Below are 21,057 nucleotides of genomic sequence, written 5' to 3'. Positions count from 1 at the left end.
GGAATGGCAGTGTCCGTTGGTCAGCCAGGCCCTCATTTTAATTCAAACTGCAATATCTCAGCAACAGCTAAACACTGAGATGTAATTTGTTACATATCCCTGTTGTTTGTGTGGGAGTCTGCTGATCTCCTCGCTTTTCCTCTCGTGTCATCATGAAAAATATTATAATATTAAGGTACAAATATTATTTATTTGTACCTTACTTATAACACTAATAATTATTTGTAATAATATGTATTTGTTATTTAAGTCAAATGAGCATAACAGAGTTTTAGTGTAGTAGCTCTTGGACCTCTCAGGTTGACAGGCTATTTTAACAGTCTTCTGATGTTTTCCCCATGTTTCTTAGTAATTCAATGTCAGTTAAACCACAGGAATATCAGTCTTTCTAGTCAGGAATGAACCATTGTGAATCCATTTAGTGCAAATGAAAGTGACAACATGTGCACTGAAGAAGGAACGAAAAGATACCCCCTAAAACGGGAATGATTTTGCAGGTGGTGGCCACAGACCATTACTTTCTCCTCATGCCTACTGACTGATTATTCTCTGGGTTTGCTTCTTTCCAGTGTCCTTGTCACTACTGGTAGCGTTAAAAGGTAGATGCACCCAATTCAAGTTAAACGGGTAGTCCAGCTCTTCAGAAATGGCACGGCTATACGTATTGTCACAAGACTGTTTGCTGTGTCTCCTAACACAGTCTGAGGAGCATGGAGAAGACACCAGACCAGGATATGGTCTGTTACACAAAGAAAGCTGGAGATGGCTATTGAACGGCATCAACCCAGCTGCAAAAGCTGCATCTGCTCCTTTGTTTATGGAGGAACACTGTCAGAGCCCTGCAAAATTACCTCCAGCTACCTACTTGTGCAGTTCAGAATCTGAATTCATGAGCATGCCACTAGGTCCTTTAGTGGACAGATATGGATAGAGCAATAGTCTCTGACTATCACCTGTTAAACTAGTCCCTTCTTGTTGTTGGTTCTCATAAGCTCCTGTTGTCACTTTCATTTGCGTCAAAGAAGGCTGGAATTGATTCACAAAGGTTTATGGTTCTTGACATAATGACTTTGTGTTATACGTGATGATCGAGTGTTCCCTTTATTTTTTTTGAGCAGTGCATAATCTCTGATTATACTGGGCTCTGTCATTACACTACCTTGGTGAAGGACTGGGTGAAAAATACAATTACACAGTGTGCGCAGGCGTGTGTGTATGTAGACGTGTGCAAATGTGTTTCTGCTGGTGCACATGCCTTTTCCTAACAGTATGTGTATCCAGTGAAGTGCCAAATGTAATGAGATAAATCTATCCATTAGGGTCCCTTAACAAGACTAAATCTGCAGTGCTGTTAATGAGTCAGTGCTCCAACAGCCGTCCTCAGAGAGCCAGAGGACATTCTGACTAAGGCTGGACGACCCCGAGGCATGCTGAATCAGACCCTCTAAGCCAGTAAATCCACAGCTCCAGCTGTTGTATTGTAGACCTTCATTATTTAGCTGTCCGTCCTTTTGGGAGAGACTTGAAGTTAGTAAGCAGCAACAACTTACAGGGACTGAAGTCATGGCCATCCCCGGAAACACTAATCATCTGTAATCATTGATCTGCCATTACTGGGCCTACTCATTAGTCTGATGGAATAATGCTCAGCACTGTGTTTTGACTAGGTTATTATTAGCCTCTCAGTTACTGCTGTAAAAAACATGAACTTTCTGCACTTGTAGTGTATGCTGTGGAACAACTTCTAGCTCATGTAGCAGCACAGCACTTAGACAATTTCAATGAAACTGGAGTTATGAAAATAAAGTGTTGTTTCCTCCAGGGAGCCTTTTTCCAGTAAACAAGTCCATCTACAGCCATCACTGTCACACCATCAAGCTACTGTCTGTTGACAAGCTGAAAATGGACGAGGTGGGCAAGCATTTCAAATAAAAAGGTGCTTGGGTAAACTGTTAGCCACATAGAAGTACTATAGAGGGCTGGTGCAGGATAACTGGATGCAACTGGGACCCTGCTAATTGTTTCCTCCCAGCATCATAGTAGTTGTAAGTGTAAGCATTGAGAGAAGCCCTCGATCATAAGCTGCGCTATATGTTTGACAGTGCTTAGCCTGCTAGCATGTTTCTAGTAACGATGCTGTAGTTTTGTTGCTTAGCCAGTTAAATTCGATGAAATCAGCGAGTCCGCTTCACAACATGAAGTCAGTTTCTCTGATAACAATTTATTTTACAGACTTGAAATTTTTGAGTTTTTTCAAGAATTACACATGGCAGCATTGATTTAAATAAAAATATGAGCAATCATAGTATTTGTTGCAGTTGGTTGTGCAACACTGTGATTAAATGTAGAGGTAACAACAAGTAACAACAGGACAATGATGCTCTTATACAGCCTTAATGGCACATTTCATAACTTGAAAACCTACAGAGTGAAAAATAACAGCTGAGTGACTTTTCTCTCTATCTCTAAGATGGAAGAGACAAAATTGTGTGGCTTTTCCAGTGACAGATCAGATTTGTGGTCCACAAAGGCTTTGATCTTAAGGCTTTCTGACAGGCTTTAATCTGAGCAGACCACACACACAGACACACACGCACATATCTTTTCACTGAAACCACCAAGTACAAAACAGAGTCACTGTATTTCTCGCCTGTCTGTTTGGGAAAAGTCACAATGTGGATGACGCGATGGCAAGCTGTTTTTAAGTGCTTAATAAATAACAAGAAATTGCTTTTACACAGTGAAAATAAAATGCGAAGCCATGGCAAACACATCTGTTTCCCCTTACGCACAAATTGTGGTGAGTCACGTTGTACTGTAACTCTGTGATTGAGGCTGTTGTCACAAAGGTCACGTTTTAAATGTGCCTGCCGCACCTTCTCTTAGTTATTTACACTGCATTTGCTGCCATAGGTGCAAATCTCTTCTACTGAATTCATATTTCAGAGAGAAATGCTGGAACGTGGGAAGCAGAGGACATTTAATGACATTTAAACTACAGATAGAAAGTAGGGGTAGAATGAAGAGATGTTTTTTAATGATTTCAAAGCAACCTTGGTGGTATTATCAAAATATATAAATGAAAGATGGCTGTCTCTAATCTAAAAGTACCACACACAAAAAAATATTGTTCAAGATTTAAATGGATGATACTCAAGATCTGATGAGTAAAACACTGCATTTACTCACCACACTGAAGAAAAGATGGATATGTGGGTTTTTGATCCATATTCACCACCTCTTTATGGACTTCTGATTAAAAAGAACACACTAATAATACTTTTAATGAAATTGCTGATGGTTTTATTTGACAGGTGAGTCAGGAACTTTTGAGATGGCTTTACTGAAAGCGCCTTCACTAAGCTGCCTGTCCCCTGAAATAACTGATATTAGTTAATTTAGAGCCCTGGTACATCTCTGCCAGGTTGCAAATCCAGACCAATTAGTGTCACCTCAACAGATGAGAACATGGAGCAACACCTCTCTGTCCTGAGGGCCTTCTCCTTTCAGCTGTTCATAATGCAATTAATTAGAAAGCCCTTCTTGAATTAGACAGCACACTGACCTTGATTAAAATAAGGCTCACTGGTGACACATAGCACACAGACTGAAACAGTCTACAGTGCATACTAAGGTAATTCATCACAGATCAACATGTATGTCAGAGCCAAAGGCAAATGAGTTTTTGATTGGCGGGACTGTTGGCGTGGTAAAAGGCAGGTGGCAGGCTCGTGACCTTCATACAGTCCAGACAAGCAAAGCCGCAAGCTAAAGCAAGTTAATCAAAAGCAACAAAGAACAACTTTTTCAAACTGTCTCAAAATAACAGGATTAGAGTTTATCTCTCAACACCAGTAATTTAATGCTGGAAGCATTTAATTTACAGTGAATCAGGAAGCACAACCAAAAATAAAGAACTCTAATTCCAAACAGGAAAACACATACGAGCATTATTGCTCATATGAGAGAGGGCGTCATGATTTTAGTGACACACAGGAGAGAAGTCTGTTTTTCTCTTCTTTCAAAGAGTGACACTCTCCTGTGGCCTGTTGGAGCTGTGAGGTGGGGAGAGTCTTTGTTGTTTGCAGAGTCAAAGGGCAGAGCACTGAGCTTTAAAGATGATGATAAGAAGTCCCCTAGATGAGACAACACAGTGATATTTGGCGTAAACAGAAACTAAAAACCCAATTTTGATATATTGTATTGATCATTTCTGCACTGGTATAATATATATGCTAAAGTCACACATATAACAAGAAAATCTTTTAAAGATGACCTTTTCTCCCTGTTGCAAAAGATGTCACTTAAGTTCATTTAAATACAAGTCTGACCATCATACATCTGAAGTAAAAGTCATCACACAGAATAGATTTTTCCTACTAGTAACCAACGCAACAGCTGGAAGAGGATATAATGAACTACAAAAGAACAAATTAGATTTTAAAAAAAGATAGGAAAAACAGGCTCTGCATATCAATAAAACAATAAAACATTTCAATCTTGAAATGCTAAAGAGCTCCTAGATCTCAAATATATTAATATGGCCACACAGAAGCTTCAGATGACTCATCGTATCATAACTGTCTGGGCTTTAATGCAAATCAGCCACATCTGCCTCACACGTTTGAGCTGATATTCTGATTTATAACTGCTTAAGCTTTCATGCGCTTGTTTTATTATTCTCTTTTATAAGAGTTAGAAACAGAACATTACAGATTAGTCAATGCAGCAACTGCTTGAGTAATATCCATCCATCCACTGGCTCATCCAGTGGTATATAAAGATGTTTTTAAGCCAACCAAGATAAACAATCTCTCTAGTGTCCTGAGTCTGGCCTGGGGTCTGTTCTCAGTGGAACATCTCACCTATGAGGTACCCGGGAGGCATCTTAGCCAGATGAAGGTTGTGTGCCTCTACTTTGAGGCCCTATCGAGCTCCTCCACCTGTCTCTAAGGCTGAGCCCTGCCACCTTTCGGAAGAAGCTCATTTTGGCTATTGCTTCTGCAAACTGTGACGATCCGAGTGAGTGTCTGTCTTTGCACATGAGGGCAGAGTCCTGGTTCCTCATCTGCTCCCATGTTCCTGCCTCCCAGCCATTGACGCAATCGCTACCTAGAGCTAGTGACTATAGTTGAGGGTGGAAATGTATACTGACCTGTAAGTCAGCAGCTTCACTTTAACATCCAGCTCTCGCTTCGGCACAACATGCCAGTACAAACGATCTGTCAATCTCCCAGTTCACCCTACACTCACTTGTGAAAAATACTGAGATACCTAAGCTTTTCAGGTGACACTCAAAGGTGGAGGGCTTGGCGGATCCAATAACCAGTTATTGAAAGCGGCTTGAATAACAGTCACAACATTAATTTCAAAGAGTTCCCCAAATCCTAGAGAATGACAAGCAGTCGTGAGATATCAGCTAGTGTTCCTCTGCCAAGAATATTAGGGAAAGCTGTCGCTATTTTCAAGTGAGATGAGCTTAGGAGACACTGGTCCCTGCTGCTTTGCAATAAATACAGAACTCAGCTCGTAATAGATTATGTATCTACTTCTCCAAGTTTCACCTGGTGTGAATGATAGCGCGTAACTGCCTTTTCATGCTTTGCCAATTTAACTGATAACCTACAGCAGCATGAGAAGCCATTACAGGTCTCAGCTCAGACAACACATAACTGTCTTGTTTCTGTTTGTTATTTGTTTATTTTCTGTTTGTTACATACAGATTTCAGAGAGTTTTGTGATAATTTTCAGTTATTTAAAAGATAAATAATTTATGATTGCTTTTAATAAATTTTTACAATATTTGTAAAATAAAGTTGTTGTTTTTCAACAACTCTTCCTAAATTGTCACAAATGAACATGCTGATTTTTATTTTTTTTTAAAAAGGGCATGATGTGATATATAAAGGATTGCAAATGAATATAATTACTGCCAGAGATGAGGGCCAGTTTGCAGTATTGTGGAAACCACACCCACTGGTCAGGGAAAAATGTTGAACAGTGGTTTGAGGCCAGTAAAAATATAGCTTTTAGCTAGTTGAAAATATTAGATTTTTACTGTGTCACAAAACCTTGTATTTTAACAGGAGTGTGTAGACTTTTTATATCCACAGCACCTGAGGCACTTGTAATAACACAGCCTTCCCATTGATACACATTCCACTATAACTCAAGATCTGCGTTGTCAGTGTGTTTTAGGTAAACTTAAAGAAAGACCTAGCAGCCTAAAACATGCAGTTAAATATTTGATTTATAAGCAATAAAATGCTTCCTGCATACATAGAAATGATGAGTGTAAGAATCTCGTTTTTTCTCATATTGTTTTGTCTGGATGCCTCGCTCTGTCTGACTCAAGTACTGTGTCAGAAGCTTTCTGAATGTCTTTAGCTTTTTACACACTGCAAAGTGAGCGCAGAGCCATGAGCTGCTTTTCCCTCCAGCCTGGGTGGGACCTTTATGTGCTCTCTCTTTATGTGCAATGGAAAATATAGGCCTGTTTTTCCTTTCCTTGTTGCCAAATGTATAAATTAATTTGACAAAAAGACATATAAACACATATCTATTCACTTAAAACCAGCGCTTTCACTCATGGCTGGTTACACATACTGAAGTTTAAATACTTTCTTTTTTCACTGTTAAAAAAAATCAGCTGGGGCGCCAAAATAATACCAGAAAATAACAGAAAATAACTTTCTCATAAAAATACGGTTATTTTCAGTAATGAAAATACAGTTTGTTGCGCTAATTTTACATGGGATTTTGCCTTTTTCAAGTGCTTTTAAACATTAAATTAGGAACATTTTAATGTGATCAAACAATGAAATTACCTATAAACAAGGTCAATGAATGTGGCAATATGAATCATAATACTTAAATGTACAGAAATATACAGTTAACAGTTGGTTTAAATAATAATGGATTGCATGCCCTGAGACAGACTGACAGAGGCGAGGCTGCCATCGGCCCCTCTGGCCATCACCAGTAGGTGAAGTGTCTTGACCAAGGACACAACGACCGAGAGTGTCCGAGCTGGGGCTCGAACCAGCAACCTTCTGATTACAAGACGAACTGCCAACTCTTGAGCCACGATCGCCCTAAATAGCAATAATATTAACAATTATTTGATGTTAAAAAAGTTTATAGGAATCATTTCATATATTTTTCCATAGCATAGTTCAATCTTTCAAATCACAGACAAATATTTGTGAAAGCATGATACATTTGTGAATGTATTTTAACAATCTAAATATGCATATGTACAGACAGATACATTTAAAAAACAAGAAAATTATGTTTTATTACATTACAGTGATTTTACGTTAATTTACATTTGAAATGTGAAATCAGTCTATTTATGTAAATTTAATGATATTCTAGAAGAACAGAACTGTAAAATACACAGTAAAATACTTTTATATTAGGACTTTTTCTTACAGTGTAACTCTAAGCATGAATTATGGTAATAAATACCTTGTTGCAAATGTGGCTAAATTTTCCCCTGAACTATAAACTACAACAGATTCTCAATTCACCTAGAGTTAGGATATGTAAAGTGCTCCCCTATTATGCACACAAATGTATGCTAATATCATGTAAATCACCTCACATGGTGCATCAGTAGTGCTAAGGCTTTGATTTTGCTTGTATTTTTCAGTCTCGGTATTGAGTCAAATATGTGTTCATGCGCTCTTTGGGTTTTCCTTTCTTTTTTCTGCTGTGTAACTACTGCACATCAGGATGCAAAGAAAGTTGCCAACACTGACATTGACATAAAATTGGCTTCATGCATTTATGGATGCATTTCAGCCTTTATATCACTGTTATGGCTTGGGTCTATATGTTTGCCAAGACCAGCCCTATAATGTGTTTATGAGCAATGTTAATTCAGTTTTATTCAGCTGAGTGTTTCCCCATTCACTAATAGACAAGGGCGCATGGAGCATTGTCTTCTGCAAACAGTTCATTTTTACATGCCTTTCCTTTGAGTGTGTTATATCAGCATCTCTTTCTATCTGTTGTGCTTTTGTTATTTTTGCAGCCAAGAAGAGCTGGATACCTTCCTCTTTCCATAATCTAGGTTTTGTGCTCGTGGTATTCCTGAAATTTTGTTCAGCATGTTCATCCAAAACATGGGAGTCAAAAATTCTCTCATGTTTAAACCTTGCTAATATTTATATTTAGTCACAAGTCTATTTTGCAGGATTACCTGTTGTTTTCTGTTTGTTTACATGTCATGATTCATTATGCCAACTTGTATGTGAGAGTGTATTTCAGTATTACTGCTGAATCTTGTCACTTTCTATTTTAGAGTTACCTTGCTGGTTATGCCAAATTTCACATTAATGATATGTTAGAGAACCCAAACAATTTAATACAGTGGAACCCCGACTTACGAAATTAATTCGTTCCTGAGGGTCTTTCGTAAGTCGAAGCACCCATTGCGCGTTTTCAGTGAGGCGATGCTGAACGATAGGATATAGGCTAATTGCTAACTAGAACAACAATACGTCGTTCAAGTGGAACAGCGAACCGCAAGTATGGAAGCCAAGGGTTTGTCACATGATTCGGGAGGCATTGTGGGCATTGTAGGCTCAGCCAATCACAGCCAGCGGATTTCGTTACTCGGGCATTTTGCCGTAACACGGGCAGAAATATTGCCGTTCAGCGCCTTCGTAACTTGAATTTTTCGTGAAACGGGGTATTCGTAAGTCGGGTGTATATCATTTAACCCCTTCTTTTGTAGTTTCCTTAAGGTTCACATACGTCTTTCTTTATTTATGTTCATTTTTAAGATTTGAAAAAAGCACGGCATTCACTTTTATGTGAATGGTGACGTTAACAAACAAAACCACCGCTATTGTTTTTCTTGTGACATTACCAATAAGTCTGATGTGTCACATGGCCCTCTTCCTATTGAAAAAACAAAAGTTGCATCCAAGATGGCCGACTTCTAAATAGCCACCATGGTCACCGCCCATCTTGAGGAGTTTGCCCCCTCACGTATACTAATGTGCCACAAACAGGACTTTGATATCACCAACCATTCCCATGTTATTACGGTGTATCCATATAAATGGCCCACCCTGTAGTCATGGTTACACTTCTGGCCTAACTACTGCTGGCTCAGCTAGCACTGCATTTATAGATTCACTGACCATTTTATTAGGTACACCTTGTTAGAACTGGGTTGGGTACACCCATGATGTGAGTCTCCATTACATCCCAAAGGTGCTCTCTTGGATTGAAATCTGGTGACAGTGGAGAGGATTATCATGTTCAAGAAACCAGTCTGAAATGGGCTTTGTGTCATGTGGGGTTATTCTACTGGAAGCAGCCATCAAAAGATGGATATACTATATTCATAAAGGGATGGACATGGCTAACAACAACAATCACGTTGGCTGTGGCTAAGGAATGCTTCATAGGTACTAAGGGGCTGATAAAATATTCCCCACACCATTACACCGCCAGCAGCAGTCTGGACTGTTGATACAAGGCAGGATGGATCTATGCTTTCATGTTGTTTACGCCAAATTCTGACCCAATCATCCAAATGTCGCTGCAAGAATCAGGACTCATTGGAGTGGCACCTGGTGCAGTCTTCTGCTGCTGTGTCCCATCTGCTTCAAGGTTTGATGCGTTGTGCATTTAAAGATCTTCTTCTGAATGCCTTGGCTGTAATGAATGGGTATTACTATTGCCTTCATATCAGCCTAAAACAGCCTGACCCTTCTCCTCTAACCTCTAGCATGCTCAGTTTGAACTTGAAAATGTTAGCATGCTTTAATGTGCTGAGTTGCTGTTATGTAACTGGCTGATCTAATCAAGTTAAAAGTTAAGTTAAAATGCAGCTGATATAACAAATATGGTTGAGAGTGTATATTTTCATTAGAATTTACTCAGCTCTTTCTGGAACCACACTTGAAGCAATTTTCCTCCCAAAAGTTCTCTGGAGCTCTGCAAACACAACTGACAGTTTTCTTTTCGCTGATCATGAAATTTGAGTCTGTTTATTTCTCTGCCGACAGTCTTAACATGGAATCAAATTATCAATTTTCTCTCAAGTAAAAGATGGAAAAACTCAAGTAAAGGTGTCATTTGAAGTCATGCCCTCCTCCTACTCCCTGCAAGCAACAAACAAAAAATGAAAAATAAGAGGTGGTGTTACAGGCACAATCACATGCACAATATTTGTCGGGAAAACTGCACTGCAGCACATAATAGTAACAAATCGTCACATTCAGAATGCAAAATGACCAAAGTAGAATTTAACTCCTGTCTTTGCAATTCCATTTTAACCATCAGCTGACTTATCGATCAAGACAAATTTACCTCAAGATGCATTCACTCCCACTGCCATCCCAATGTCTGAAAACACAGCTCTTTAAAATGACTTGCTTTCCTTTGTAGAGAACCGAGTCCTTATCAAAATCTTCCCCTCACTGTACTTGGGAATACTAATGCAAGTACTGAAGCATGCTTGAGCTTGCACCTGTATTTCTCACCAAAAAGTATGTCTCTGTAGTGCAACTGTCTGGGGTTACATCAAACACACCTACGCACAAATTTTTACTGACTGCATCAGTCTTTCCTTCCTAAGATGTCTGCAGCCCATCACCATCCATCTGTCTGGGATTTCTCTCTCACTCTCTCTGGTGCCACATGACAGAGCCACGAAGTGTCAGTTCGTGTTCTGTTCCTGATTTGATATTTTTGCTGTCAGTCTGCCAGCTGATCTTTGGCATCCGAGACATTAAAACGGATACAGAAACGAAACATGAGGGCCAAAACATCAGAGTTTGTGAAAGAGAAAAAGGAATACAGACTAGTCTTGTACACAGTTAGAAATTCTAGGTCTCAAAAACAGCATGTATGTGTGCCACAGCAAACCTTTCCTGCCCAAAACAACCCCTGCAAAGTTGTTGTTTTTTATTTACCCCTCTAGCTCTACTCTGTCAGGTTTTTGTGCTTTTTGATACACAGATAAAATATGTGTCTCCTCTCTCCATCTGTGTCCAGGCAGATGGATGTGTGTTTTTTCTCCAAAGAGCTTAACCTGAATTGCCTACACTGCACGGCAGAGCTACTGGGATTGGAGGTGGGCAGAAACATTCTCCTGGGGATTCCAAACACTGTAAAAGGGAGCAAGATGAGGTTATGGTGGCGTACAGCCAGGCTCAACAGACATATTTGTGCTGTCATGTGCAATTAGCTTCTTCTTTTTTTAAACAACATGTACATTATATTTTTGAGACCGCTGGTGGAGATCAGCCATGACTGAATTCAATTAGGCAACAAGGAAAATTGTTAAAATGCATTCCATTTTTGTGATTTTAGCTTTAGCTATTGAACATTTTTAATCCGTGTATGAATAATGGTTGTAATGTAGCTAATGCCTCTGGGGAAAATAATATATTCCCTGACTGGTTGGCAAGTAGTTTCTTGAGGTAGAAATCTGTTGCAAAGAGAGTGTTGCACCAGATGTCTCCTTTGGATTGCTTTGGTTGCAAGATTGTCAGCCATCAACTTTGCATGGAAGATGCTGACTAGTCTGCAAATGCTTACTAACCAGCAGGCGTTCTGTACAGTTTCACAACCACAGTGAGTGGCTGGAGAGTGTTTGCAGACAAACTATGGGGGATATACTAGCAACCAAAACAATCAAAAGGAGGTTTACAGTGCAGCAAAGTATACAACTTCACACAACTACTCATAACTCGTAACTGAATACATCTGGTTACCATTGGATCACTGACCAATATACTTCACAGTATTTACCAGCAACCACTCACAACTGGTCTAAGAATACACATTTTCCTAACTAGGTGGTCATCAACTGATTCCTGGCCTGTATGACTGAGGAGATTAAAGATCCATGGGCAACACAGTATTATGATAACCCAGTTCAAGGTACACTAACATATATTTTATAAAATTATAGAATAATATGAATCACTCAATGAAGTTAGTCTTAATACAGATACAGGGATAAAAGAAAATGTAGGAAGAAGTAAAGCCTTTGCTTCTCACTGTTCTTTGTCATTGTAAATTAAACTTTGCAGGAATTCATAGTTATGTTTTTCTTGAGTGAATGACAAAAAATACTTATTGCAATTTAGAAGCTTTGGAAAATTGTGATGGTATTTACTTAACTTCTTAAAATTTCATAAAAAAGGAGGTATCATGAAGTATTGTCATTGCATCACATCTAACGAAGAAACAAAAACATACCCTGATGCATAATTTCAGACACAAATCCCATTCCATTCATTTCACAATGTCAAAACTCTGTCATTATGTCTGAAGTGGTGTTTTCCATCCTTCTGAATCTTGAAATTAAATGCTGGGGTTGTTTTGTAGCATCAGCTAGACCAAATTAGCATGTTGATGTTAAAGGAACCAGTGTCACTTCATTATCGTATTACAATCCGTTTTCTCCAGTCCGCCTGTTAAAATGATTGATAATTCTGCGTTGCACCATATTTTCTATTGCACAATTTTTCTGCTCCATAGAACTTTTTCGTTTGAAGTAAATTAGCCGTTGTGGGGATGAACAGAAAAGTATTTTACCAGCATAATATAATCTGCAGTATGATCATTGCTTTAACAATGTAACAGATAGCTTTAAGATGGCCTTAAGATGTTTATGATGATATTAACTTTGTATTTCAGGTGCAGTTATAACTATTTTATACATATTGCATATCTGTGCTTATTTGAGTTGATGTTCAGGTTCATTAATGGTTTTGAGCTTCATCTAGTGAGAGTGTCTAGGTGATACATGCTGAGGGAAAACTAGAACATAGAAGGAATTGCAATACATGCTTACAAAACACTTATATCAGGTCATTTTATATTAAGGTTTTAGTAGAGGTTCTTGGTTAAAACATTTATTTAGTAGAAGACATACACATAGTCTCAGTGAGCTTCTGGTCTAGTGAAAGGTCAGAAGTGCAACAGGTGAATTGAGAAAGAGCATTTGAGGACGAGACACAGACAGTAGGAGGTGAAGAGGTGACACAAAGAGCATGTGAGGTCAACACATACACACATATTAGTTAGATTTATTTAGAGGAGAGATTAAGTTATGTCTCGACAAGAAAGAGGAACAATTCACTTTGAGACAAGAACGGAAAGTACCAAGCCATGAAAATAGAAGATGATTTTCTGGGTGAAAAGTCATGATGATGTTGATCTGATCTATGTATAAAATGTACCGGTGACGCATGAAGGGGCGTCAGTAAACAAACCCTGATGTTATAAAATAATTGTTTGTGCCTTAGTAAGTCGAAGATCAATTGCTGTGTCCAGTGATCTTCCCACGTGCGAATTAAAATCTTCGTTTGACTTCACCCGGCCGGACCAGTGTGGTTATTTTTCGATCACCTCTTGTACCCTTTCTCAATTCTTGAATCTTAACACCGTGTAAATGCATAGATCATTAGAGCTCGTTATAAAGATATGACTATGTTTAACAGCAGAAAATCGGGACACAGGTGAACTCATGTGCATCTGAAAGAGTGTTTCAAGAGAAAATTAGTCTTCGCAGGCAGAATAGCCAAACCGTCTCAGTCATCTATGAAAAAACACACTTAGATCACCTTGTGTCCATCCAACTGAAGCAGATAAAGATCCGTTCAGAGACATAAAACATCAACGCATCAGTGAGCAAGTCAATTTTTTTTTATTTTTACATAACTTTCAGAATCTCGGTGATTATTTCTCCATGCAGTTTATGGGATTTGACTGCTATGACAGTAAAAATATCAAGGGCAATGAAAAACATTTGAATTAAGGCATGGACTGAATCTTCTCTGCTCCAGTGTTTTATGCAGCTGCAGTGCTCATAAATATACACCATGAATTCATTTAAATGCAATTCAGTCACAACATACATTCTGATGGTAATGTAGGCTCAAAGATAATTATATGTTTTACTATAGAGGCACGTATCAGGAGGGTATGCAAGGAGGAAAGAGCTGTCAACAGAAATTAACTTCAAAGCTCCAAACCTTCATTTTATACCATTTTTATAATGAATAAATTCAATAACACACAGTTGATGGCTCTTCTGAACTACATCAAATACGCTTTCTATACTATTCTCAAATGAGTTATTTGTATTTGTAAGGTTATAGCTCACACTTGGCCTTTGCATTCCATATAGGGCTGCTCAATTAATCGAATTTTAATCTCGATTATGATCTGGGCTTTCAACGATCATTAAAAATGACTGAGCCAATTATTAGCCCCTCCCTCGTGCTTTACTCTCGCGCTGCTCCGTGTGGCAAATCGAGCGCACCTCTCTGCGTTTCGAACACGCGTCACAACAATTAAGAGCAGCGGTCTCCAACCTTTTTTGCGCCACGGACCGACATTATTTTCACGGACCAGCCTTTAAGGTGTCGCAGATAAATACAACAAAATAAAACTAGTACCGGTACCGAAAAAAAGATTTATTCACAACACACGTGAAAAGACCCAGGAAAACCGAGTAAGCGATAAAAACGATAACAAAATAACACTGGAAACCGATAAAAACCCTGAAAACCAGACATTTCACACCTGAGCCTCAACTCTCGCGGCCCGGTACCTAACAACTCACGGACCGGTACCGGTCCGAGGCCCGGGGGTTGGGGACCGCTGATTAAGAGGACCCGAGGGAAGCTCGGAAAGCTCAGCAGAAGTTATATGGAGAGGAGAGTGACTGCTGTTGGTTGAAAAGAGAGGTAAAAAAACTTCAGTGGTGTGGAAACATTATGGGTTCAGTCAGACGTGGATCAAGTAGACACAGTGTGTAAACTTTGCTACAGTGTAGCTGCACCACAGAGCAACACTGCAAAGTTCACTAAACACAGATGTTTACATTTTTCATTTATTTTTTATATTGCAAACATTTGCACTGTTATCAGTATTTGCACACTATTTTATATTATTTTTTGACAATCTTTAAAGTCATTATTCAATACATTGTTATTGTTAAATAAATATTGTCAAACAATCGAGATCTCAACTTCAGTGAAAATAATCGTGATTTTCATTTTTGCCATAATCGAGCAGCCCTAATTCCATACATTCAAGTTAATATTGTAAACACAGGGCCAGAGCAGAGGGCAGGAAGTGTTTTGTTCACATTTTTAAGTGCAGGTATCATGGCCTTATTTATTATTAGCAATTATGTCTTCAATTCTCATGTTATGAGAATTACTAATATGAAAACATAAAGAGGCCATGAATTCTGGTCTGGCAGTGGTTTCGTCCTGTTGCCTCATGAGCCAAGGTGTATTTTGATGTTGGTGCAATACTAACCATTATGAGATATTGTATGTCTCTAAAACAGGACAAAGCCCACAGGAAAAAACTGCAGAAGTGGAAGGTTTAAAGAACCTAAAATACTTGATTATGTGTGCACACCAAAACGTGCTTGGCTAGATCAATGCAATAAAAACTATTCAAACATGACTGGAAAAAGGTTGTTTTGGTTAAATGACACCAATTAAAATGATGCCAGAACCTGGTGTGTCACACAACACTGTCAAGGACATCTTGACAAAATACACCCCGGGATAAAAGAATGGGTTGGGTATGCTCCAACATTAGACCCATGAGTGCAGATATGACAGCAAAAGAAAAAACACCTTATTAAGCATATGACTTAAACTTTGTGACGGGGAATTTCTCTGTATACAACTTAACACCACAGGGTCATACCAGATCATTAACGTTCTAGACAAAAAAATGTGCAAAAGAAACGCTTTCAGAGTTACAGTCAATAACAAAATTGTCTGAAGACTATTTTCTTACAAGTTCTTCTGTCGGATTTTAACCTTCAACAACTTAAAGTCAAATCTAGCCATGTATGACCTTTCTGTCATTGCTTGAATTACATGCTTTCTCCCCACCAAAACAATATATCCAGGCAGAGGACGACAGAGCAAATGACAGTCGTGATTTTTAATGACACTCATGATTTTTGCAGAAATTATATCGGTCGCTGAGGCCGTAATTCACACCCAGTCGTAGAAGAGGGGTCAAGTGCACATGCAAGTGCCGTCACATGCATTAATCTACATGCTGATAACCCAATTCCAGGTTACCCTGCTATTGCTCATATTCAAGTGATACATTTCTGCTTGGGTCTACTCTGTTGATAGCTCTAATATTAGCTTCCCGATACCACTGTCAGCTACGTTCCCATTTCTGCACATGAAACCCAGACATTAGGCTGCCTATGACTCTGTAGGTGAGGAGAGCTACTGACAGGTCAACCACTGGTATGAGTCAATATGAGTCATGATTCAATTCATTGCAGGATGCTGCTGGCACAGTAATAATGAAGGTTTCAGGTCCATTGCTGCAAAATCAAGATGCTTATAAAAGTAGCGGACTATGGTAAGAGACAAGTGACCCCAAAAAAGAATACGGTGTTGAATTGGCTTAGCATTGTCTGGTTTGGCACACAGAGAACATCCAGCATCCTCAGGCAGATATTAAACTGGCTTTTAATAGATCCACTAGTATTTTTTTAGCTCCAGAAAAAAGAAACATAAGAGGACAAACTTTTGCACTGGCAAAAAGGTAAACTATACAGTTATGTTTTATGTTTTCATTTTGCATAAAAAAAACTTCTGTGCTCCATGAATTCATGTCCTCACAGTCACAGCTAAAGTAGGGTGCATAAACAACATGCATCAAATAAATCCATCAGATTTTAGGGCTCCAGATGTACAAATGCCACCAGAGGGACAGCAGTCATCCAGTCAATCTCAGCAGTGGGCTCCTCACTGTGTGCCAGGACCAAAGAGAACATGTGAGAGAACATTCATCAATAGTTTCTCAGTCTGCCCACGTAACATCTGCCTCAAATGAAGACATGAAAGACCTGTACAGTCAGGAAATTCTAGGCATATTACAACCAAACATGACGGAAACTCGTTACATTGATATGATGCAGTGAAACATATCAAAACTGCTGCATCAACCTGAAAATGAGCGTATGATATGGTAGAAAGAGTTGACTTTGAGATTAGTGCTGCACTCTTTGTATGATTTCTGACCTTGAACATTTTTGCTATTGATTGAAGAAACTGAGATTCATAACAATTGTGTCATCATAACAATCAAGTTGAAATAATCTAATAATGTGCAGCTAGCTTACCTTGCATGGGACCCCCAGGATACGTTCATTTAAAAATTGTGGGGACATGGAAATGTGCATCTCCACATTTATATTATGCAAAATGCAGTTTAACAGTCAATGGTTTGCTAACTAGTAATCTCAAATGCAAAATTTGTTCTGCAACAAAGAAAAAGTCAGTTGACTGATATATTCGTCCATTTACCCACTCTTACGTTACAATGAAGCAACAAACTTTAATGAATATTAAGTTTGCTGAAAACTGAGTCATGGTGAAAAGGGTGCATAACGCAATAAAGGTTTACACAAATTGGTTATGCAGAGTGGGGTATCCATGGTGACACCATAACCCTTAGTGACAGGTATGTGTTGGCAGTTGTACCAGCTGCTACTGTTCAGTTTGACTGTTTCCATAGAGATCTGAATGCAGGGGAAAAAAACGTGAAGATCTCAGCTGTGCCAGCTGTCAGCTCCATGTTGTACACCCGGGGAGGCAGCAAGAAACATTTCACACACAGTCACTTTGAAACACAAAGATATACACACACTTGAGCATGCAACCAAGCATAGTGAGCCAAATAAGTGCACACGGGCATACATAAACAAAGACACATGCCTACACGCTCTCTTTGTTGTGTCTGTATCACACTCAGCCACATGTACTTTTGTATGCAGCAGTGAAGCAGATCTTCTATGCCAGTAATAATAACTTATCAAATGGACACCTTTCCTTTAAAAAAGGAAGGGAAATCTAGAAAACGCTGAAAGGGCTGCTGTTCAGACTGACAACATAATCTACCAACTGTTCTATGCTATTAAAATGTTGTATTTAAAAGGGTGGATAAACCAGCGCATTCACGTTCCCAGGGCATCAAATGCTGTAGTTCTAGTAATGCTGCTAGCGTCTCACAGTAACACACAAGGCATCCTTTTGTCCTTTGTGCTTCAGATGCACTGAGTTCAGAAATTCCTGGCAATTCCAACTCATTACAAATGAATGCTAGTAACAGATCCACTGCCATCACATTTAAACGCACTTCAGCATCCAAGGTTAATGCTGTGAAAGCTCAGATGTTAACTCAAACCCCAATTTTTTCCTAAACCTTTTAGTGCATAAATCACAACAAGTATGTTTTTAAATCCTAAATGCAGTGAGTGAAAAAAATGCATAACAATGTGCAAAATAAATTCTTAGGATCCAAATATGCAAGACAAAACTGCACAATTTGATGGCCTGAGATGAGAATATAATGTATAAATGTTTCCAAGCTCAATAAATATGTAAAAACTGAAAACTGTTATTTTGATTCATACATTTTGTTTTAGAGAGATTTGTCAGTTTCCCAGCTGAGATAGTGCCATTTAAAAAATGAGGTTTCTTTCACATCTCTGCACCCTGAGTGGGATTTTTTTCTTCTTAGGGCATAATTTACAACTTTCACTATTACCCAGATACCCAAAATATTTTTGGTTGCTCATATGAGTGGTTCCCTACTGACATTTGAAATTTATAAGGTCACTCTGATATTTTACATTACCACATAGAGGTTTTCCAAATGTCTTACTTCACTCATTCACACTGTGAAAAGCTGTTTCAGTGAATTAACCACGAGGCCACCTCAGTACAACCCGTCTATTCATTTTTCACTCCACTCTAGTGCAACATAGTTTGCATCCATTTTATGAGGTAAATATCTTGTCAAGACATGCAACAAAAATGCAAATACATGTGTATTTAGGTATGTTTAACAGATGTAAACATGTTGTCAAGTATGCCTAAATGCCATTCTGAAAATATCATTCAGCACACGCTCATATGAACATAATCAGAGTGCATTCATGCCAAAATCACGTCATCAGTATCCATTATAGTAGTGACAAGGAAAGAAACGATCCCTTTTCAGCCCCCTTCTGTCATTCCCCCAGGCCTCAGGGAATCCACTGAAGGTTAATTTATTTAAATCCCCCATCCACTCATCTCTATTCCATTAAACTCTACTAATAAATCTTTACTTTGCCATGTAATCTGTTTTCCAGTGTGAAAGGCCCAAGCCTCAGCTAAATTTTGCATGTATGCTTGTGGATGTGCGCTCAACAACAACACAAGTAGTTATGAGGTCACATTAAATTTAGTAGATGTCACGTGTCTATGTGCAGACGTCTGCCCTTTCAACGCTGCCAAAAAGCCTCATAGAATTAATCTAAGTGGGGCTCCTAGTGGGGGGCAGTAAAATCAAAAGGCTGAACCTTCTCAGAGCCCTGTGCTGCTCTAGTGTCTCAAAGGCCCTGTAAATTCTAAGCTTGTGGTCTTAAACACAATTTCCCATTTGGCCTCTCTCCTGTTTTTATCGGGTCATACCTCTCTGGTCAGGATGGCAATGATCAGTCTGAGCTACAAGGGGACCTTGGCTATATGGACAAATGCTGTATCATTATTACAGCATGTCATGTCAGGGTTACACAGATGCTGTTATAGTAATGACTGCTAAAAAGCTCGGCTGTTGGTTGAACAGTGGGTGAAGCCATTTGGAGTCTTCTGAAGAGAATTCTCATTGATGTCAGTGTGGGGTTTTTGTGCTTAAGAGGCTTTTTTTAATAAGAGGGCTGGAAGAGCCACAGAGTTATGAGCAAAAAGCCGACTCTGAAGTGTCAACACTAAAAAAGAGGGTCACTATACAGTGTGTGCTGTGGTGCTGTGATATGTTACACACAAGTAAAATTCAAATGAGACAATACCAGCCTGATAAAGTTCCACATACCCGAGAAGACAAAACTAACTGTCAGCTGTGACAATTGCTTCTTACATTACGTGTTTTCTGTCACTGGAAAAAGGCAAATGATATAACATTTGGGACGCCTTATGAAAAAAAGATGAGCCTTTTGGAATCGTCGTCTTACCCCACGTTTGAAGACATGTATAACTTATGTGACACTAATGAAATGTAGCAACACGCCAAAAAGGAAAGAAAGGAGGGGGCCACGAGGTGGTAACAAACATCTTACACTGTAGAATTTGAAACAGCTGGCTATGCAAATGTTTTATAAGGAAGAAAATGCATACCATCCACAAACTCAGCATCTTTAAATAAGCTGTGAAGGAAGAAGGCAGAACTTCAGTAAAGAGCGACAGTGAATGGGTCTAGGTTCATGCTCATTATCAGAACAGTGTTTTTACATACATAAGCATTTCTTCACCACCTACCTCTCTGCATTTGTAGAGGCTCTGTAAGTAAGCTATGATTGGCCAAATAATATTGGTCACAGTATATATTTCTGACTGCCTGCACAAACCAGCAACATTTAAAATGGGTTTGATAAATTGCAATTTAGATCTAGAAACAGGTCCAGAGAAAATCTGGTTCATCCCGAGGACAAAACACAAAAATAGAAGCTAAACAACATAGTGTATGTGGTGCAGAGCACCCGGACCTCTACACAGGAAACCAAACAGCCACCAAACAAATGGCACAATATAGAAGAGTCACCTCATCACAGGACAAGACCCAGCAGTGCACGTGCACCTAAAGGACAATGGTCACTCAAGGATTCAGGCGCTTACCTTTCTGACTGAGAAGGCGGATGTTTGAAAGAGGAGTAAAGGCATGTCCACTGTGAACAACCATCACTGAACAGAGGTGGCTGCTTATGACACCAGCTACCACCTACGATGCAGTCCGGAGATCACTTCTCAGGTGTTTCAACCCCCATCAAGTGGCCTCAATGTCTGACGTTTCACCCATCGGCCCCAGCGAAGGTAATGACCCACCCCTTTTTCACATCTTGGCTAATGTGACAATGGCATGATCAACAGTGGGTTAATGATACTCAAGTCCACCTACAAAGGGGACAGCCCCACTAAGGGTTTATTACCAGAGGCTGCTTTGAACCGAAAAAGCCTCTTTGATGAGATTCGAAATTTC

The 21,057-nt window shown here is 39.1% G+C and overlaps 1 long non-coding RNA gene across 1 annotated transcript in view; it reads right to left on the bottom strand.

Annotated features, from left to right (window-relative positions):
• Positions 1-20,836, bottom strand: part of LOC308409093 — a 91,095-nt gene extending 70,259 nt beyond the window's left edge. Inside the window, exon 1 of the long non-coding RNA XR_013973940.1 lies at positions 20,697-20,836. This is a non-coding gene — a long non-coding RNA (uncharacterized lncRNA). The remainder of the gene's footprint in view (positions 1-20,696) is intronic.
• Between the last annotated feature and the right edge of the window lie 221 nt (positions 20,837-21,057).

The sequence above is a fragment of the Rhamphochromis sp. 'chilingali' genome (genome assembly GCF_963969265.1).
Source record: "Rhamphochromis sp. 'chilingali' genome assembly, chromosome: 13".
Lineage (NCBI taxonomy): Eukaryota > Metazoa > Chordata > Actinopteri > Cichliformes > Cichlidae > Rhamphochromis > Rhamphochromis sp. 'chilingali'.
The sequence above is the reverse complement of the archived record's forward strand: the minus strand, read 5'-3'. Positions and strand labels throughout refer to the sequence as shown.